The sequence below is a fragment of the Thermobia domestica genome, chromosome 1 (assembly GCF_964235325.1).
Source record: "Thermobia domestica chromosome 1, izTheDome1.hap1.1, whole genome shotgun sequence".
NCBI lineage: Eukaryota > Metazoa > Arthropoda > Insecta > Zygentoma > Lepismatidae > Thermobia > Thermobia domestica.
The window spans coordinates 255,131,248-255,155,239 of NC_137454.1; the positions used below are offsets into that span (position 1 = coordinate 255,131,248).

Genomic DNA, 23,992 nt, shown 5'->3' on the forward strand with positions numbered 1-23,992 from the left:
GTACTCCACAAAAGTGTTAAAACACAAATTAAAATATTCAGAAATGCATTTAGAGTGTGTTACAAAGTGTATTAATAAATGAAATGAAATGACGTCTTTAAGTTATACGTCCCACGGTTATAAGTATTTCTAAAAATGATTTTACTAACTCATAAAGAGTGAACATGTTCTTTGCCTGTCTTTCTTTATCTCTACGCGGAGTGTGGTTTGAAATACGATCCCAGTATTTGTTGTGAAATTATGGATTTCTTGTTGCGGAAATACTCAGTACTATTTTGTTTTCTAATGAAACTATCATTGATCTAGAACGCTTTTACTTTCTTCATATTTCAGAGCTGTTAACGCTATTTTCCAGAACTGTTGTAGCATATTCTACTTTCTTTCTTAGCAACTTTTGTTACTACTTAGTCTGAGCTCTACTGAATTGCTCATAAATTTTGACAGGATATGAAGTTTTATAGTAGGACTAGCCGTTGGTTAGCTAGAGACTCCGCCCCTAGACCCCCGCGTTTGCTCGACCTATGGCCTCGCGTCTCTTATGTATCAGCCTTTGCATCACAAGAGTAAATTTCGTGTATTTGCGTTTAACATTTCCTGAATTTTGCCCAGCTGGGAGCTTCGCCCTCTGACCCCCTGTTTACTCGGCTTGCGGCCTCTCACCTCTTAAACCGTCAATTCACCCAATTTCCAGTTTCTTTTCGTATTTCAACTATCTAAAACATAAAATTTTTTACCCCAAGAAAACGCCCATTTAAATAACAGGGGAATTTCTTCATCCCCCTTTAGACCAGTTAAAACCTAAAAATATTCACTTTTGGCAATTTTCCTGTGGATTAGTCCCAAAAGGCTACAATCATGCCAAAGTTCTTCATTCTAATCCTGCCGGAAGTGCCTAAACATTTTGGAGTGTAGAAGATGTCCCATATAAATAACATGAGTAAGATTTTTCAGTTCCCCATAAAATCACTCCAAAGTTGGAAATTTTTACTTTTAGTAATTTCATTAATTAACGCTAACGAAAACGTACAAGCAAACCAAATTTCAAATTTTTATTCCGATTTAAAGTACCTAAAACATGAGTTTATAGGGCGGAAAAGTCCCATTTAAATAACATGGGGAATTTCTTCATCTTCCCTTTAGACCCCCTAAAAATTACAAATATTTACTTTTAGCAATTTTTTATCGGTTAGTCCCTTAAAGCTATAATCATATCAAATTTCAACTTTCCACGTCAACCAGAAGTACTTCTTTAATTTTTGTCAGTTCATGTAGTTTTATACATAGTTAGGATTAGGATTTACTTTCTATAATCGGTGATATATATATATATATATATATATATATATATATATATATATATATATATATATATATATATTTACAAGCCTATCTTAGATATTACAGCAACAGTATTTCTACAGTATACTTGTATTTCTCTTTGCTAAAACAAATTCTGGCCGACCTAAACTACATAAAAATTACTGACCGTGAGTGGGACACCGAGTGTACACAAACACTATTATTACTGTACATGAGGTCGAGGGGATGGGTGTACTCCATCAACAACCTCAAATAATGTAACATTATGGCACAAGATTTTTCTTCTCTATCGACAGAAATCTCAATCTCAGAAAAAACTTCCAATAAAAATTTTGATCCTATCGACCTCACTCTAGCACCAATGTGACTTAATGTTTCTCGTGTCTATCACAGTGTGTATCGTGATCTTTTATGGCCGTATGACAATTAAACTGAGAAATAACACATGATTTTATAGTAGACGTAATTCAATTTTTTCTGCTTTACTTTTGTTGCTATGTTTTCCTTTTTATTGGCGCTTGTTTTATGCAAGGTGAATCTATTCCCATCACGATATTCCAAATGACCCTTCCGAATTTGATTTTGAAATCCAACAGCGCGTACATTTTCATTTAATATTTCTTTTGTTGCACCAAGCATACACATTACGTAATCGAAATGCAAGTCAATAACGATTATGCCATTTATTTCGTATTTGCAAGTGTACTAAATGTCTATGGTATTGCTACTTTCATTTCTCACAAATATTATTTTGATGCACCAAGTATATAGTAATAACATAACATGGAACGTCAAGGACACACAACTATTTCTATCATTATGCTGTAATGCCCCACGTTTCGTGATGGCATTACAAATTCCTATATGGCAGTATGATTACTCAATATGTTTTATTCGTTTACAATAATCATGACTAAATTATGTTTTTAATTTTATTCTGAAGTTTCAACGTAATGTTATCAAAGCTACAATCATTCCAAGTATTGACGAAAAATGTACAATTCTGCACCATAAAATTCTAACATACAAAAAAAGAAGAACGTAACTAAGACCAAAAATATATTCTTTTGTTGAATAATAAACAAACATAAAGATAAAAAAATTGTTATAAGTTCAAATGGGATTGATGTCTGTTGTTTAATGTTGAATTGTAAGACCTAACCTTTAAAACATCGATTTATATGATAGTCAAAGTAAAACATAGAATTGTATTTAGAAGTCGTTTTAAAGTAGGTGTACAGTCAGCGACTTTAGAAAATGGAGGTTGGATACATAAGAAATGATAGCTTTTTCCAGTAGCAGAATAGTTTCACTCGATGTCTGATAGTTGGACAACCAACATGACAGCAAACACGTGCCCGAAAACATAACATGCCAGGATATTCCTCCATTTGGAGGAAAAAGTATTACTATCTGAGAGCATCACTTAGAGAAACAACCACGAGATAAATCTGCAGAAAATCCATTCACTTCCAGATCAAAGAGATAGGAATTAATGCAAAGGAAACGAAAAGAATAATACGCATCATGCAGAGACCGAAAAAGTATGGAAAGCTAAACAAAATGAGAAAAGGAGGAAAGAGGGAAAGGAAAGAGCAAAAGACATGGGAATAAATTAAATTTTAACACTTAAGGATAAACAGTGTCCGTCTTTCCCCTGACCCCATCGTGGGTTTTCTCCCTTCATAGGATAAATCTCTTTCAGTATCAAACGCGAACATCATTTATAGTGTTGAAAAAAATTAACTCAGTCTAGGCCGAGACTCGAACCCCACACCCTTAGAATGACAGTCTTACGCGGTATCCACTTACCTACACAGGCTCTATCGGTAAACCAGCTATTACCCGCGCTGTTATCAAACGTGTTAAATCAGCCATTGTCGGTGAATCACCCCAGTTCCATTTGAAGTTTAAATTTTATTTACCTCACTTAGCCATCTATGGGTAGCAGTCCCCTTGCTTTCATAAAAAACATTTGTTCTGTAGATTAAAATCAAGAATGAATTAATCTGTACTCTTGGGAGCTTACTGGTGCACCAACATATCTATCTATCTATCTATCTATCTATATCTATATGTGTATCTATCTATCTATCTATCTATCTATCTATCTATCTATCTATCTATCTATCTATCTATCTATCTATCTATCTATCTATCTATCTATCTATATATATGTGTGTGTGTGTGTGTGTCGAATTGATTTTGGATTAAAAGAGCGACTTCGTAAATTTACGGAACGCGTGTTAACACGACAGTAAGGACATCTCGTAACGTTGTTAGGTAACACACGCAGTGTAAATAAAGTTTCAAAACCAGAAGTCGGAAGATATGCCGTGGGTAAGTCGGTAAGACATCTGCTTGCTGAGTGCAGAAATTCGGGTTCAACTCTTGGCTGTTACGGTTTTTCTTTTTTTTTTTTTGTTCTGTTGAAAATACATTTCTATATTTTTGCGTTTGAAATTGCTTTCTTTCATTTTTTGTAGATTATCTTAAATTAGTGAAGGCCAAGTAAGGTCAGATTACATATATGTCTGATTTATCTGTGTGTACAGTCCAGAGATGGAGTGAGTCAATTGGGTCAAGATTTGTGAGTAGGTCAGTGGATCGTGGGTCAACAGGACGTGACTCACTGTGACACACCACCCCCCGTGACCTCTCTGACTCACACTGACCCTACATTTTAAATTTTAAGGTCTCCCTCTTTATTCGGCCTCCCTCCTTATTATTAAATTCAATGTATAGATAATTATTGAGTTGAGTTGATTTTGAGTTTAGCGCCCTTTTCAGCAGCGAGGCTATATGAGACGGGACCTACTGATTAACATAGAAACCGAAAAACGTGAGCTCCCGTTGGGAATCAAACCAGGGTCTTCCACGCCACAGGTATATAATAGTGTCTTATATAGCAGTTAATATTCTTGCTATAAAGTATCAAATAACTAAACATTTGATGTAAATAAATGAGAAACCTAAAATATTGCAGATTACTGAAATTGCGATTTAATTCAATTTAAGCATTATACATCCATATGATTGTTAAAGTTGCTTTATAAAGATGCAGATTGTGAATTATAGTAATTTTTTCAATGAAATGAAATGAAATTAAGTTTGACGTCCCATGCTTATGTCGGCTATGTAAAGGAGACGGTGATGATGAGAAGTGAACGAAAATTGTGCAACGATGTAGGTAGGAGGAAACAGGAGAATCCTGAAGAAACGAACGCACACGGTGTTTCTTCACCACAAATCTGACTTTGTGCAAGCTGGGATCGAACCAAGGACCCCATGCACCAGAGGTGAACGTTCTACCACTAAGCCACTTTGGCCCTATGAAAAATACAACCATATTTATTCTCTCTCTCTCCCTCTCCATTTTTATATAGTTATCAGAAGCATGAATAATTTTCATTTTGGGGGGTGCGGTGGCTTAGTGGTAGAGCGTTCACCTCCGGTGCTTCGGGTCCCTAATTCGATCCCAGCTCGCGCCGTTTGGACTTTGTGGTGGACAAACGCCGTGCTGGTGGGTTTTCTCGGGGTTCTCCCGTTTCCTCCCACTTTCTTCATTCCACCATTTCACTCCTTTCTCATTATCACCGTCTCCTTTAGCCTAACCGGCATAACCATGGGACGTTAAACATAAAGATTTTATTTTATTTCAATTTTTGCTTTGAACGTATGGTTTCAAGTTGGTATTGAACTCTTATCTTAATGAGTTGAGTTGATTTGGAGTTTAACGTCTCTTTCAACAGCAAGACCATATATGACGTGGACATATTGATTAACGTAAAACCCGAACCATGTAAACTCCCGCCGTGTGGTGGTGATTGTGATTTTGAGTTTAACTGCCCGGTCAGCTGCGTGGCTATAGGAGACGTGGACCTACTGATTAACATGGAATACGAAACACATGAGCTCCCACCGGGAATCGAACCCGGGTCTCCCAGGATAAAGTCGTGCGTACGCTAACTCCCACCGGGAATTGAAATCTGTTCTCATTGTAAGAATGTTAACGTTCCTTATTTTACCGGTTTCTGTATAACTTCATGGACCAAATTTCACAGAAGTAAATCCCCATGGTAAGCAGGTTTGCATATCCAGACTCCTAAGTATGAAAACATTTACGCTCACTTCAACCTCAAACAATTCATGAATTGAAGAATAAAGGATAATATTCCCGATAAAGTATATGGTTTGAAAAATACCATATAGGAGAGGGACATATCAGTCCTTTCTGCTCATGGAGTTATTAAAACAGGATCATCGGGCAGTGGTCTTTACCATTGAAAGATATTGCTTCTAAAATATTTCCAAGTAACTTCCAATTTTCTTGTTCTTGTTGTGGGGCTCAATGGTAAACCGCTTACGCTGGTGCGTGTGGTCTTTATTGTTTCGATCCCCGGGCAAGTAAGTTTGCGTTGGACAAGATCGTATCCGTAGGTTTTCTCAGGGTACTCCCGCTTTTTGCCACTTTTCATTCAACCAATTCTTCTATCATCATTGACTTGCTTTAAACATTGGAGAGGTCTTGGTCCCTTGAGCATTGCGGTGATGTAATAATTCAGATTCGGTCCCAAGCATTTGGGTTGTGATGTAAACCTTTGCTGTGGTTCAGTCTCAGTATTTTATTACGCGAGGTAAAACCATCCATACAGCTATAAATGTTGTTTTATCTTACGCAACCAGGTATTGATATTGAGCCAATGCGGAACCTCATTTTTGGCGCTTTGAGGCCAGGAACTGACTTCGGACATTACGCTGTTTTCAAACGACTAGGATCTTTCCAATGTTACCATCCGCGTCCAACAACCCCATGTTTAAAAGGGGAATAGAAAGAGCCCGTGTCTAAAAGTTCCGGACCCAGTTTCTTGACGTTCAAGTTTAGGGATCGACTTCTGACATCACAATTGTGCTCAACGGATCAAAACCTTTTAAATGCCGCCAACGCCGTCCAACAACTTCATCTTTAATAGGTGAATAGAAGGGACCCGAATCCATAACGTCAGGACCCCATTCCTTGAGTTGCGTGGCCTGGGCCAGACTTCTGACATTACTACTGCACTCAGGGGACCCGGGCCTTTCCAACGCTACCACTCGCGTCCAGCAACTCCATGTCTAACATGGTCGTCCTGACGTAGGAGAATCGACTCCATGCTTTTTTCATAATTATTCTCCAAATGGATTTGTATACAAGGTAGTTTGGCAAGTTTAGCAGCAGGTCTAAAATAAGCCTCTTGAGAGTGGCTCTTATTTGTTAAAGAATACATAACGATCGTTTTTGGCTGTTGCAATGGTCTGTCTAAGCGGCTTGATAAAAAAGAAAGAACAGCGTAGCATAACAACAAAAAGGTGTTTCTCTTATATGTTAAAAATAAAAGCACAGAAAGAAAAAGTCAAAGTTTGGTAAGGTGAGTGTCGGGGGACGCCGAATTCTACTTCGCCCCGGGCAACGAAATTTCTAGCTACGGCTCTGAACTCCAACACTTATCGGTCACTCAGAGTCTCATCCCTTACCTACAACAGCGTAGTTTGATTAACCTGTTATACCAAAACGTTTGGAAAGAACCTTTGAGTGTGACTTATTGATAGCTATGCAATATGTTGACAGAGTGCTAGTCTTCAGTTTAGCAACGAAGGTGCCCTTAGGCGAAATTTCACGTTGCTCTCTACTTTTGTCTGTGCCTTGTAAACCGTAACATTATGTTTAAAGGCAAGCAGAAACAACGTCAGTTGTTTAGTACTTCTTTGCAGAGCCACTGATAAGGCGTTTGTGTCTTTTACACAAATAATTTTTGCCTGATTGCTGTTTGAAGCCTTTTTGTATTATACACTATAAAACAACATATCCAGATTCAGAGAAATACACAGAAAGTTTAAAGAAGGGGGGTTAAAAATATCGTCATTATTCAGATGCTTTATTATTATTATTATTATTATTATTATTATTATTATTATTATTATTATTATTATTATTATTATTATTATTATTATTTTCTTGAGTACAGAGATACAAAGAACAAGGACTCCGTCACCATTAACATGGAAGCGAAAATGACTTCGAATTGGAAATAATAGATCAATGCATTTAATTTCGAGGAGAGGCTATAGGGCAGACACGGATCCAGGGAGCGATCGGGGCAATCGCCCCCCTCCCACGGAAGAGGAAGCTTTCTTATTTTATATATAAATAAAACCCATCCCAAAATTTGGAGCTCTTAAAACTAGCTAAGTAGCAGTATTACAATCCACGCCCCCCCCCAGAAGTCCGTTCTGGATCCGCCCCTGCTACAGGGGTACTTTAGAGTTCACTGCTTTTCTTTGCAATCCACGCTCATTGCTGGATAAATATTATATTTTATTATATTATTTGTCAAATTGAGCGAAATAGTTTTACCACAGCGGCAAATTCAACAATTAGGTTTAGGAAAAACAACTCATTGGTTTAAACACACACAGAAAGAGAGAGTCCATTTGTTCGGGATGTTTTTTGAGGTTCGCGGCGTCTCCCAAGAAGAAATCTTGCTAAAACATATGTTGTTTTTAACAAGGAACGTAAATGGGTATCAGGTATATCAGTACTTCAAATGGAAAGCAAAAAGAAAAGAGAGATAAAGATGAGTAATTTCCTATACTGTATTTTTGGCATTGAAGAATACCGTTACTGTTTTATTGATCTACTGTACGCACTTCTGCGTTTTACTAACCAACCCACAATCATGCTATATATACCATATATCGGCTAGGTCCAATCTGCTGCCAATGCGCCTTTTCTTCAAGGAACATTTTTTTTATTATTACACGCTCAGAAACAAGGATAATCACCCGAAACCTGAGAAGATCTGGAGAATGACCCAGTAACAATAAACTGACAAAGGGAAGGAAATACAAAAGTGGAAAACTATTGTAATTCAAAGTCGAGGCATTTTTTCTTGCAATAACCGACCCTTCAAGTCGGGGGAAGTTTCTTGAAATAATAGTAATATATTTTTAACTTGCTCCTTATTTTAGCTTATGTAGTAACTAGCAGCGTTCACCCCGCTTCGCTGCGGTCACCCCGGAACGCAATAAACTTTGTTACTTAGATAATTTTTACTTTTTCGCTTTCAAGTGATATGATAAAAACCATAGAAGATTGCAGTAAATGTTAACATTATATCGCCTGTCATTTATGTTAACCCGCCCCGCTTCGCTGCGGTCACCCCCGAACGCAATAAACTTTGTTACTTAGATAATTTTTACTTTTTCGCTTTCAAGTGATATGATAAAAACCATTATAACGCCTGTCATTTATGTTAACCCGCCGAGTGACACGGTCATGCGGGTTGCATATAAATACGTTTATTTTTATACCTATGATGAACTAACAAAGGATTTGTACGTAATGGACACCTGAATGGTCAATTATCTCAAGACACTGGTAATTGAAAATTAAAGTGATATGATAAAAACCATCTAGGGTCCAAATCCTAATAACCCCCCAAAAATAAAAGAAATTGGTTCAGCCGTATTAGCGTGATGAGCGGACAAAGGATTTGTACGTTCTCTTTTATATATATAGATTTAAGACACAAAGATGTATCGCAATTTGCAATACATTTTTCAATTTGCAGTGCAAACATGTAAATGCAATGTTGCATTTCCATGTTTGCGCTGCATTGCATTCCCATTTGCACTGCAAACTGCGATGCGATACTCCATTTAAAAAATGCAAGGATATTCCTGACCAGTTGTTCTTTCAGAAAAAATGTTCAGGGTGAGGGGAGCACTGCTGGTACTATTCTATTTATTATTGTATTATAGACGTAATATTTTGGTCTCCTCCGGGGGCACTCTCAGAGCTCCGGGAGGGGGGCAGTGACCCAAAAACATATCTGGAAGAAATACTGTTCCTGACACCAAGATAAGACAAAAGGTAATAACAAACCTGGGCGCACAAATGCTTAATTTCGGAGTTATAGGCTGCCAAAAACATGAAGAAATGAACTTTAAAGGTCCATAGCTCCAAAACTAGACGACCTACCGTAGTACGGTCAAGACCTTATTTAGGAACTAGTACGTGCGCTGTCCAAATATCCATATTTTAGAATTCTAACATACTTCTGCAACAATTTTTATGCAGGTATTTGGTGAGTACTTCAAATTATATGCACATAGCCAAAGTTCCTCTCTAAAAATTGTCGCATGTGTACTCTAGATTCTGAAACATTGTATTTTTGGATAGCGCACATATTAGTTTCTAAGTGAAGTCTTAACCCGACTACGAGGTCCCATAGTTTTACAGCTATGAACCCTTAAAGCCCCGGATCCAGGATATGATCAAGGGAGTGACTAAATCACTGTTTGCCGCTTTATCCAGTGTAAAGCAGGATTGAAGCCTATTTTATCCAGTGTATACCTGAGTGTCAAGAGGGCTGTAGCTCCCCTTCGATCCGCACCTGTATAATATATATATATATATATATATATATATATATATATATATATATATATATATATATAGATATAGATATATATATAACTGTTTCTGAGTGATTAGTTTCTTCAAAACTATTGTTAAAAATATGTGAAGAGTTTTGAGACATTCGAGTCGAATCAAGATTTTTACGAGCAGTCTCGATTCGACTCGAATTTTACAAATTGTGTCTCGACTCGTGCACATCCGGTTCGGTTCTCGGTTCGGTTCGATATTGAATAAGCTGTGAGCCAAGCCGCACAAGTCGTTGACAACCGTAGACCCAGGCAGAACAGTTTTAAACATGTTTTCCTGGCACGCTATAACTTTTAACAAATTTTGGCCCAAGCACGAATACTTGATCCTCCGGAACTCAAACCCAGAACCTCGTGAACGATGTCCTTGTGTCCTAGATTTCACGACTACCGAAATCGGCAGTTAACTAGTTTTTAGTATTCAGATGGAAACCGCCTATCTTTCAAGCTTAATTACAGAATTTAATAATAATAATAATAATAATAATAATAATAAGCTGTAGTGGAAGTAGCAACATTGATAATAATTATATTGTTTATGCAGAATAAGTGAAAAAGGAACTTGAAACTACACACAAGATTTGGCTCGATTTGGCTCGACTCGACTCGAAACTCGATCCAAATTCGAGTCCAGTTTCGAGTGGAGTCAGAAGAAATTTTTCGAGTCGAGTTCCCGAGTCGAGCTAAAAGATGTCTGTTTCGAGTCGAATCAAGTTTAAAAAAAAACACTCGAACTCGCTCGTGCCCATCCCTAACCACTGCCCCTGAGTGCAGTAGTAATGTCAGAAATCAGGCTCAGACCACGAAGCTCAAGGAATGGGGTCCTGACGTTATGGGCTCAGGTCCCTTCTATTCACCTGTTAAAGATGAAGTTATTGGACGGCGTTGGCGACATTTCAAAGGTTTTGATCCGTTGAGCACAATGGTGATATCAGAAATCGATCCCTACTCTTGAACCTCAAGAAACTGGGTCCGGAAGTTTTAGACACGAGTCCTTTCTATTTCCCTTTTAAACATGGGGTTGTTGGACGCGGATGGTAACATTGAAAAGATCCTAGTAGTTTGAGGACAGCGTAATGTCCGAAATCGGTTTCTGGCCTCAAAGCGCCAAAAATGTGGTTCCGAATTGGCTCAAAATCAATACCTCCTTGCACAAGATAGAACAACATTTATAGCTGTATGGATGGCTTTATCTCGCGTAATAAAATAATGAGACTGAACCACAGCAAAGGTTTACATCACAACCCAAATGCTTGGGATCGAATCTGATTTCTTACATCACCGCAATCCTCAAGGGACCAAGGCATCTCCAATGATTAAAGCAAGTCAATGATGATAGAAGAATTGGTTGAATGAAATGTGGGAGGAAGCGAGAGTACCTGGGAAGACCCACGAATACGACCTTGTCCACCACAAACTTACTAGGCCGGGAATCGAAACAATAAGGACCCCATGCACCAGAGATAGAGCTCTACCACTGCGCTATCGCGCCCAACGATTAAAGTGTCAATGCTAATAGAGAAGTTGGTGGAATGGAAAGTGTGAAGAAGCGGGAGTACCCTGAGAAAAAACACGAAGACGATCTTGTCAACAACAAACTTACTTGACTGGAGATCGAAACAATAAGGACCCCACGCACCAGAGGAAGCGCTCTACCACTGAGCCACCGCGCGCAATTATTAAAGCCAGTCAATAATAATAGAGGAATTTGTGGAATGAAAAGTGGGAAGAAGTAGGAGTACCCTGAGAAAAACCACGGATATGATATTGTCCACTACAAATTTCCTTGGGTGGTGATCAAAACAATAGGACCCCACGCAAAAGAGGAAGCGCTCTACCACTGAGCTGCCGTGTCGAATGATTAAAGCAAGTCAATGATAATAGAAGAATTGATGGAGTGAAAAGTGGCAAGAAGCGGGAGTACCCTGAGAGAAGCTACGGATACGATCTTGTCCACCGCAAACTTATTTGGCCGGGGATCGAAACAATAAGGACCCCACGCGCCAAAGTAAGCGGTCTACCATTAGCCACCGCGCTCAACAAGAACAAGAAAATTGGAAGTTACTAGGAAACATTTTAAGAAGCAATATCTTTCAATGGTAAAGACCACTGCCCGATGATCGTCTTTTAATAACTCCATGAGGAGAAAGCATTGATAAGTCTCTCTCCTATATTGTATTTTTCAAACCACATACTTTATCCGGATACTATCCTTTATTCGTCATCCGGATGTAATCAGTTATCCGAATGTTCTATTATCCAGATATTATCCGTTATCTTAATTTTATAAATTATCCGGATAAATCCATTATCCGGATCTTATCCGACATCCGGATAACATCCGTTATCCGGATCTTATCCGTCATCCGTTATCCATCATGCGGATAGTATCCGTTACCTCTATATTATCCGTCATTCGCTATCCGGATATTATCAGTCATCCATTATCCTGATATTATCCGTTATCCGTCATCCGTTTTGTTGTCCGTCAACCGGATATTGCAAATCCGGATAAGTTTCTATCCGATATCAGTATAAAAATTATCCAGATGTTACAATCCTTAATCACCATCGCAGGAGCTAAATATCTTCAAAGTCTGCTACACAAGAGCGGGGGCGGATCCAGTGGGCGATCATGGCGATAGCCTCCCAGAAAGGGAATATTTGTGTTTTTATATAGAAATAAAACCCATTCCAGAGTTTGGAGCTCTTAAAAGTAGCTCTAAATAGGAGTATTACCAACCACCGAGCCCCCAGAAGTCCATCGTAGATCCACCTCTGGACAAGAGAATGGGAAACACTTATTATTCACATTCAGTTTGCGCATCTCAACAAATGAACAATATTTTCTTTCACTTCTGCATTCTACTACTGCATCCTAGTGAACTGTAATGCCTTTTATGTTTAAAAATAATTATTCATTTTTCAATAATTTTCAATGTTTATAAGTTCAGTAATTCACCATGAATAGAGTCAACTAGAAGTGTTTTTGTAACGAAGAAATAACAACATGAACTGTGAAATATCTTCTTACAAACTGTCGAGAGTTGAGAGTCGACAAACTTTGCTCTTTCGTTTACCGATTACCTCGAAACCGCGGTAGCCAGAATTAGCCCAGGATAGGGGACTTATATTAAGAAAATGAAAATCTTAGGAAAATGCAGAAGTCTTTTAGTCTGAGAGAAAAAAGGAATGAAATCTTTAATTTCTAGTTCTGTTAGTCTTGTAGCTCTTAGTCCGTACCAAAGTACTGATAGAAATATGGCCAATGAATTATGACTATTTTGTAGAATATTCCACTTTAATATTACAGGAAATTCATCTTCCGGCTTGCTTGGTTGTGAAAAGTTATAGAGTGTATTGGTATTGGTATACTATGTAAAGTATGTGTACTGTCGCTGATTTGTGTTAACAATCAGAAACAGAAGTAAAAGGTAAATTGCAGTAATAGTTTTCTGTTAATTTTTATATTCAAGGGGAGAAAGAAAACCTACTTTTATCTTAACATTTGTTTTTCTTAAAATTTCTATTCGGGTTCACACTCTTCCCCCTCAACATTGAATAGGGAAATGGAGAACTTATTTAGAATTTGATTGTTGATTCCAGTATATTTCAAGCATCACTTCTCGGACCTGGGCCTGTGATATGTCGATAAATCGCTTTCGTCGATATATATATATATATATATATATATATATATTATCATATATCAACATTCGATATCGCGAATATATGGACATGAATATATCATTCGAAATTTTCGATATCGATATTCGGGGGGCGGCGAGGTATAAGGGGCCCCTAAGACTGGCGATGGATGAAGAAATTAAACTTACTTATTACAATATTGTTTTCTAATCATAACATCTTTATTACCACAAATTGCAATGTAAATACATCCACTTGCAAATTTGCAATATTATATGGTATAATTTCTTAGGCGCCAGAACTTTTCTGTTCCCTGAAAAAAGAAACAAAATATCACGTGCAAAAGCAAGTGCTTCGAACTTTGAACTAGAATTTACCAAAAAAAAACTTTTTTTATTTCTCTCTCTTGGAGATTGATTGATTGATTTTGAGTTTTACGCCCCGTTCAGCAGCGAGGCTATATGAGACGTGGACCTACTGATTAAGGTGGAATCCGAACCACATGAACTCCCTCCGGGAATCGAACCCGGGTCTCGTTACAAATCGGAGGATAATAATGGGAAAACATACTTTATATTTTGTTTTCAGCTATGGATTTTAGATTTGCAATTGATATATTGTTCCGTCTTAGCCGAATTTGAAACAAAAGAAGTTTCCAATGAGTTATTCAAAGAAATGTTTCCCGCCTCCAAATGAAAATAGGAAGACACTTAGAGAAACTTATTATCGGGTTTTAAAACACAAACATATGATTGATAGAGTATCGACCTAAACCACTCGACCATTTAGCATGCTTTTGCAGGCTTTCTTTTAACCTTTGTGAAAGCAGTTTACTGTTCCATACTCGCTTTTGTTTATTGCGATACGACTATGAGTTCTCAGTGAATATTTAGACGTCACAGCTCTTGCAATGTATAAAAGTGTTTGTAGAATAAATCACATTCAATTTTACGTCCTAATAACATATGTAAATCAGGTTGAATTCATGAAATGATTGAGGTTGGAGTGAACGTAAATGTTTTCACACTTACAAGGAAGGGTCACGCAGTGGCTCCGCTGAGATCGGAACGAGACCATTGTGTTTGCATTTTATATGTTATAACTAGATGGATCCCAAAGTTATACGTGCCACCGGGCGGAATATCGTGAGTTACAACATATTTTGTAATGTAAGAACTACAAAAAATTACCATGCAGAATAGTTTGAACCGTCATTTGTTCGGAAATGGTTGAGTAAATGAAAAACTCTGCCAGCACTTATCCCACCATTTTCAACGAGAAACTTTTTGTGGTAAGAAAAAAATGCCCCAGGGTCCCCCGCGGGGTCCCAGATGGGGTCCAACTCAAAATTTTCAAATGGCAAGGGGGGTTAAGTGGCATATCATTTGAAATCTGTTGTAAAATGAAAGAAAACGCAGCAAGTCTCGACTCTCTACAACAACCGTGTGCAAAAGGGCGACGGGTCAAAGTGTAAACAAAATCTTATTTGGAAAGTCCATGACTACCCCTATAAATCGGAAACGGTAAAACAAATGTGGAAACAGGAAAGAAAGCGTGGCATTATTTTCAAAGCACAACGTGAAAATGTCGTGTTCCAGGGTCCCCACATGGTCCCAGGTGGAGTCCAACTAAAAAGTTTCAAATGGCAAGAGAGGTAGAACATCGTTTGAAAGCTCTTGTTAAGTGAAAGAAGATGGAGCACGTCTCGACTTTCTCCGACAATCCTGTCCAAAATTGCGGCGGGTAAAAATATAAGCAAAAGCTTAATTGAAAATCTATGGCCACCTTGAATCCAAGAGACAGCTTAAAACCTATATCGAAAGGATAGGCATACCAAACTGCTGAAGCTAGGAAAACCAAATTTGGCATGAATGTTGATCAGTGGATGACGAAAAGATGCGAAATGTTCAAAAAACGAAACGTCTTGAGTTCAAAATGCCATAGTATGTATCGAACGCATGTCCAGCTCAAACCACTGGTGTTGGAGGTAATCCAATATGGCTGCCAGCGTGAAAAATGAGTTTGTATATAAATATGTTATTTCTTGGAATACCGTAATTAAACCAACAAAGTTTGGCGCAACTCGAAAAACTGAAATGACTTACACATGGTTTGGTACTACTCGCCAATCTTGCAAATGATTTTTTTTTGTATATTTGGTATTGCTTGGAGTATTGTGATCAAACCAACGAATGACATACAAATGTAACCGCCACGAATGCGCAGTTACGAATTACAATAGAGCCACCCACCTACTGGTGCATCAAGTCCTTTATGCATGAACTACGTATGACAAAATTAGAGGAAGTCAGAGTTATGTGTTCATCGCATATTCGTTATATTAAAGTAAATGATGGCGAGGGAACCAAACAAAACATATATGTGTTGTTACCGAATGAAATTATAGTTGAGGTGAATCGAAATTCAATTGTTCTTTAATCTTCCAATTGTTTCTAAATATATAATAGAGAAAAATAGAGATTTAAATTTGTACTGTTATGAACGACATAAGTTTTAACCGGCCATCTTGGATTCGAGGTGGCCATAGTTTATCAAATAAGCTTTTGATTACTTTTTGACCCGCCGCAATTTTGGACAGAGTTGTCGTAGAGAGTAGAGACTTGCTCCATCTACTTTCATTTAAGAAGATCTTGCAAACGATGAGCTACTTAACCCCTCTTGCCATTTGAAACTTTTTAGTTGGACCCCACCTGGGACCATGTGGGGACCCTGGAACAAGACGTTTTACCTTAAATTGTTGTACTTTGAAAATAATGCCACACTTCCTTTCCTATTTTCACATTTTTCACCGTTTCCGATTTATAGGGGTGACCATTGACTTTTCAATTAAGTATCTGTTTACATTTTGACCCTCCGCCATTTTGCACAGGGTTGTCGTAGAGAGTCGAGGCTTGCTGCATCTTCTTTCATTTTGCAACAGCTTTCAAACGATGTGCTACTTAATCCCTCTTGTCATTTGAAAATTTTGAGTTGGACCCCATGTGGGACCCTGCGAGGATCCTGGGCAAACTTTTTTATCCGAAAAGGTGTGTTCTTGAAAATGACGGGTTACATATTATCCGAGTTTTCCATTTACCCAACCGTTTCCGAACAAATGATTCGGTCAAAATATTCTGCCAGCTTTGTAGTTCTTACATTACAAAATATATTGTAACTCACGATATTCCGCTCGGTTGCACGTATAACTTTGGGATCTATCTAGTTATAATATATCAAATGAAAACACATTTGTCTCGTTCGGATCTCAGCGGAGCCACTGCGTGACCCTTCCTTGTTAGGAGTCTGGATATGTAAACCCGCTTAACGTAGGGATTTATGTCTGTGAAATTTGGGACATGGCGAATAAAAACCAGTGAGCTTGGAAATGTGAAAGTTCATCTGAATTTGTTTTACAATCACTTCAAAATACAACTTTATATATACTTTTAAAAAGCCATCCCTATTTTGAAAAAAAAAATACTATACTTTGGCTCGAACCGCCACCCTGCGGTTCTAGAACTTTAACAGCGCTATTAAGCACGCTTGACCACAGAGGCAACTCACGAAAATGCGTTGTGATATAGCTAATAGAATCGCTCCAAGCGCAGGTTTACACTTGGAATTTTAAATAGCCAGTTTCTGTCTTTTTCAGTAATTCCAAATGAAGATATTGACTGATTTCCCATATTGGAACTTTGCGTGAAGTGTGAATTGTATGCTCATTTCAAAAATGCACTATTTTCTGTTCTTTCAATTTTACGTATTTGCGAGTGTTCCTAAGACCTGTTGTGTGCAGCGATTTTCACACAGTTAAGCGTTTTACTAACCCCCGGAGGCATAATATGTTAAACGTAGGCAGCATTCTGTTGTTATCATAGTAGTCACTTGTAAAGGCACACCTAGTATTAGTTTTTCATTTTTGTTCTTGTGTTGACCTTGAAGGACCAACAAATGCCTTTCGTGAAGCTACAAGTTTTCTTTAACTTTATACTTTATAGCAAGAATATTAACTGCTATATAAAACACAATTATATACTGTGGCGTGGGAGACCCTGGTTTGATTCCAACGGGAGCTCATGTGTTTCGGATTACATGTTAATCAGTAGATCCCGTCTCATATAGCCTCGCTGCTGAAAAGGGCGCTAAACTCAAAATCAACTCAACTCAATAATTATCTATACATTGAATTTAATAATAAGGAGGGAGGCCGAATAAAGAGGGAGACCTTAAAATTTAAAATGTAGGGTCAGTGTGAGTCAGAGAGGTCACGGGGGGTGGTGTGTCACAGTGAGTCACGTCCTGTTGACCCACGATCCACTGACCTACTCACAAATCTTGACCCAATTGACTCACTCCATCTCTGGACTGTACACACAGATAAATCAGACATATATGTAATCTGACCTTACTTGGCCTTCACTAATTTAAGATAATCTACAAAAAATGAAAGAAAGCAATTTCAAACGCAAAAATATAGAAATGTATTTTCAACAGAACAAAAAAAAAAAAAAAAGAAAAACCGTAACAGCCAAGAGTTGAACCCGAATTTCTGCACTCAGCAAGCAGACGTCTTACCGACTTGCCCACGGCATATCTTCCGACTTCTGGTTTTGAAACTTTATTTACACTGCGTGTGTTACCTAACAACGTTACGAGATGTCCTTACTGTCGTGTTAGCACGCGTTCCGTAAATTTACGAAGTCGCTCTTTTAATCCAAAATCAATTCGACACACACACACACATATATATATATATATATATATATATATATATATATATATATATATATATATATATATATATATATATATATATAGATAGATAGATAGATAGATAGATAGATAGATAGATAGATAGATACACATATAGATATAGATAGATAGATAGATAGATATGTTGGTGCACCAGTAAGCTCCCAAGAGTACAGATTAATTCATTCTTGATTTTAATCTACAGAACAAATGTTTTTTATGAAAGCAAGGGGACTGCTACCCATAGATGGCTAAGTGAGGTAAATAAAATTTAAACTTCAAATGGAACTGGGGTGATTCACCGACAATGGCTGATTTAACACGTTTGATAACAGCGCGGGTAATAGCTGGTTTATAGATAGAGCCTGTGTAGGTAAGTGGGTACCGCGTGAGACTGTCATTCTAAGGGTGTGGGGTTCGAGTCTCGGCCTAGACTGAGTTATTTTTTTTCAACAGTATAAATGATGTTCGCGTTTGATACTGAAAGAGATTTATCCTATGAAGGGAGAAAACCCATGATGGGGTCAGGGGGAAAGACGGACACTGTTTATCCTCAAGTGTTAAAATTTAATTTATTCCCATGTCTTTTGCTCTTTCCTTTCCCTCTTTCCTTCTTTTCTCATTTTGTTTAGCTTTCCATACTTTTTCGGTCTCTGCATGATGCGTATTATTCTTTTCGTTCCCTTTGCATTAATTCCTATCTCTTTGATCTTAAAGTGAATGGATTTTCTGCAGATTTATCTCGTGGTTGTTTCTCTAAGTGATGCTCTCAGATAGTAATACTTTTTCCTCCAAATGGAGGAATATCCTGGCATGTTATGTTTTCGGGCACGTATTTGCTGTCATGTTGGTTGTCCAACTATCAGACATCGAGTGAAACTATTCTCCTACTGGAAAAAGCTATCATTTCTTATGTATCCAACCTCCAGTTTCTACTGTCGCTGACTGTACATGGAAAATGTTAACTGAAATTATGAATCATTAACCGGTGAACCCACTCCGGGTTCCCATAGACAATAATTTGATGTCCTTTAATCTGGTATAAATTTTATTTGAGCTTCATCTAAATTATAAGTGAATTATAACCCATTATCTGTGCACGGTTTTGCAAGTACTAGGATATAATTCTCGCTGAAGACATAAGAAGTATCCACACTTAAAAGGTTATTGATGATGATGGCAGTGTCTGAAGTTTAATACGGTATGGATCGGATTATGTTACCTATATCACCTTATTGGGAATTTGTGCTAGAACTCTCGACTGCTTATTGCTTGGTGCTTGTTTTTGAGGTATGTTTAATTATAAAAAATAAACAATCGACAAAAATGAAAGAAATAAAGTATAATTTAGTAATGTTATTAAACATAATGATACAAAGTTGAAGAAAATGTTGAATGCTAATTAATAATATTGAAGTCATAAAAGGAAATATGAATATGTCTGAGAAATAAAATATATATAAACAATCTTGTGCACTAAAGCAATATACATCATCTGTTATATTCATATAGCGCTATTCCCAGTAAATATTATACAAATAAAACTAACTGCAATAATACTGCAAGCAATTTAACGACTGCTATCATATACCTAGGTACGTTTATCTGTAAATACCTACAAAGCTATATATAATAAAATTATAAAATATTGCCATCTGTAAAAAAATCGTATTAAACAGTTATGTACAGATAATGTGATTTATCAAAACTGTCATCGATTTGTTTACTGATTTATGTTTGTATATCTATATGTATATGCATGTATTATGTTACCTAGTTTCATTACAAGCGCTATTAATTCAATAATACCATGAATCTTAATCACATTTTTGATATTTTTGATTTTCTGTTATATCTAATAGTAAATTCATTTTTAAATATGTTCGATTCCTTGGGGTACGGGCTCCCTACATTAAGAACTTGGATCCATTACTGTTGCTTGGAGCTATGCTCTAAGCTGGCGACTCGGGTCATTCGAAGTCGTCTAGCACGGTTTTCTTTGGATTGTGCGTTGGACGATTTTAATCCTAAAAATCTATTTTTCGTTGCGCGTTACATCAGAAGGAAGAGCAGGACAATGCACAGAACCGAAGAAAGAGAGATGCTCTACTAAAATCCTCAAAATACGTAATAAAGAAGCACAGGAGTTACTTTCACTTTGACCTAGCAATACAACATCAGATAACACTGAATTCTTAGCAACTATGGTTCCTATAACCGCGTTCTAGTTAGAAGTATTCCAATTATTTCCGCTTGCGCCAACCAGTGCATCCATTTCTTTTTTTATAAATATCGATGGTATTACCTACAACTACAATTGCGTGAGAAATTTGAGTTAACCCACATTCTTTAACAAATTTTGCAGTTAGTTGCGGATCTACTGCCAATTTTCTCAAAACAAACATTGTTTACTTAGTCATCATTCGTACCCTGAAATTGGTGGTCAAAACTGCTACTAACGGAAGTGTATTCACTTCTATTTAAATGCATAACTGTAGCTTCTCTATCTAGTTCTTGGGCACTGACACTTTCATAGAAAATTAATTCAATAGCAAGGATACTTTCTACACATCTTACATCTAATAGTTCAAGAACCTGCACATAGCATTCATATACTCTTTCAAAGTTAGTTTCAACTGATTTACTTTCAATCTGTCTAACTATTACAGACAGTTTTTGAACCGAGCACTCACTGGAATCAACTGCACATTTTTCTTTGCACTCGTTTTCTTTCAAACTTTCCTGAGCATATGATTTAGCAATATACGAAAAGAATAAATTAACGTATCCTATTTTCCATTCAATACTACATATGAGACGCTTAGTATCAAAATCCACCAAATCTTTCTTTTTTTTTTTTTTTACCGAAATTTATATCTCTTGTTTTATATCTCTTGTTATATGTTTGATCTAAAGGAATTCCATGAAAACAGAATTTTGCTTAAAAGCTTAATATTTCATACTAAAAAACTAGTTCCAATTGCGAATTTTTGGGGTTATCTTTTCCACTACTTACATTGTCATCTTTACACTCTCATTTTAATTTTTTCTCTCAGTGCATAACATATTGATATGCTTGCCGCGTGCATGTTCTTTTAATCTTTCATATCTATCGCTGTTCCTTATAGCATGTACTTTTAGGGTGACTTCTCCTTCGACATTTTTTCTTTATTTACAATTATGCTGCCACCATATTTTTGCTATTGTTTGCTTAACAACTTTTCTAATTTTAATGTGTTCTCTATTTGTGTCTAAAATAATTAGTTTATTACGTTCTCTATTTGTGTCTAAAATGATGTTTAATCCTGACAACTTAAAACGTACAGTACCTACGTAAGAAAATTAGTATTTGTTCACAATTGCATCATATTTGACTAGTAAGATCCATTATTCTCCAATCTAACATGATGGCAAACTTACACTTTTACAACTAAAATTAAACACAAGGCACCAGACAATCATTGTTGGAGCACTGATACAGCCATTCGTTCATTTATTTGCTTGTCACTCGTCCATGGAGGGAACGCCGAATTTGACGATACCGGGCTTCGAGTCCATACTTTGCTTCCAAGCGCAGCTTTGGAACACACAGTTTTATGATTAGAACGTGACTGGCACCGACTGATTCAATTAGTAAGCAAAATGTCTCATGAGTGAACCCGAAGTTTATTTTAATGTCTCAACAGCCCCACTCCTATAATTACTTAGACCTGGAAAGATCTAGATTTGTTTCACAGCTATGTCTCCTCTAGCCAAGTGACAAATTTATAAATATATTGAAAGTATAGGATCTCGAAGTCCGGTGACCAATGTTCGGGTGGTAACTAGCTCAGCAAGGTGATCAACGGTATCAATTCTTAAACAGAGCAAGCATCGAACTGGACATACATCCAAACCATTTCTTGCCTTGAATACCCGTACCATTTAATCATATAATCTTACAATAACATGCACATGTTAACAACATATTTAGCACTCACTTAGAACTAAAATATTTAGTGAAAGAAATACTAGGAGAGCTAAACAGTTCCAAATAAATGAAAAATAATTTAAATTGTGCTATGAAATATTTTCCAAAAAAACTTTTTAAAATATTTTTATTACTGAATCTAAAGCATTATAATTTTTATTGCATAAAACTTGTAAGGTATTATTAATTTCACATGTTACTATTATTTATGAATTTCAGATAATTATGAATCTATATTTGCTAGCTTTTTCCTTGCAAAAATACCGCTGTGTGAAATATTCGTGCGTGACGTAGACAAACTACATTAAGTTGGCTTAAAGGAAATAACATCACATATTACAGTATCATACGTAACTCTGTATTCTTATGAAGGAATATTCTTTTTAATTTTTACAATGCACACAAATTGTCATAAATATCACAATTACTAGTATAGCAAAGTCACTATAAAAATTATATTCGCTAATTCTTGGTTCCTTCTTGTTCCATTCAACTCATAGCGTTGACTACTCTCTCTCCAACTGCAAGGTGGATATCCAAGTTTGAATGTCAGTGTGTGTGACTTGTGTGATCCTCTGAACGTGAACCAGAGAGATAAATACTTTTGATTTATACCAGAAAATATGTAATTGCACTGTTATTTTAGTTTGTATGGGAATATATTGTAATATCCCACGTGATGTAAACAAACAATTCCACATGTCAGTGTTTACAAATACTACCACGTGGTTCGGCAAGAAGACTTCACACCAGATGGATCTACAATCACTTGCAGACGACGGCTTCTAGCCCCTCCCACCGAGCAGAAGACGACATCGGAGCAGCAGTGCCACCGCCACCCAAGGAACGCTATAAATTGGATGGACAAAGGCAATTTAGTACCAGTTTTCTGGTGACCCTCCTCTAGTCTGTTACGGGACTTTAGGAGTAACCTAACCCCAGGCCTCTAGTCTGCTACGGAACTACGCAAGACAACCTATAACTAACCCTGTATATTAGAGAAATTATTAGTGTAGTATTTTGTAAAAAATACTTTTATAGTGGAGAAGTTTTATAATAAAACAGGCAGTGGGAGATCGATTCCGGACACTCTTTTTATTAATGCTCTACCGATACCTATATAGGACAAAACTTTACAATATACATATTTTAATTTTACTAGTTATTGAATAACCTCATACTTTTATTTTCCACAAAAAACTTTTTTGCATAAGAAATCCATATCTTTTCTCAAGACCGTTGAATGACTTTCGGGACTGTCCCGACGAGTTCCTTGAGTTTAAACTTACAGGTGAGGTGAACTTTGTATATATGAAATAACTACATAAATAACTTTGAAGGATCACATACACTCCTTATAAGAAACACAATTTTGTCTCCGGAGCATTACCAAAGAGAAGAACGCAACAGTGGGGCGTTCAATTAACCAAAAAAAAAAAAACATATAACAATTCCCCTATCATTACAAAACGTGGAAGGAAGCGGGATCACTTCGAGAACACCTACGAACACAATGTACACCACAAACTTAATTGGTCGGGGAACGAGAGGTAAGCGCTGTACAACCGAGCCACCGTTTTCTAAGACCAGCCGGTCATTCCTCATTTACCTGATTACCCGAGTTTCCTTGTATTTGATTTTAACCCTTATCACAATAAACAGTGACATAAACAGAAACATATCCAGAACAGTTAAAATTCCGGCCATGCTTTACAGAAAGATTCTAATCGGCAATGGATTGTTCCTCATGATCTTAAGCTGAACACCCGAGACCACTTGGCTATTGCCACTAGCAAACTATGGGTCCCTTTGGAT

General features: G+C 37.0%; 1 protein-coding gene across 2 annotated transcripts in view; it reads left to right on the forward strand.

Moving 5' to 3' along the window:
- Window positions 1-23,992, forward strand: part of LOC145667541 (caspase drICE-like) — a 53,179-nt gene that overhangs the window by 24,790 nt on the left and 4,397 nt on the right. The window lies entirely within an intron of this gene.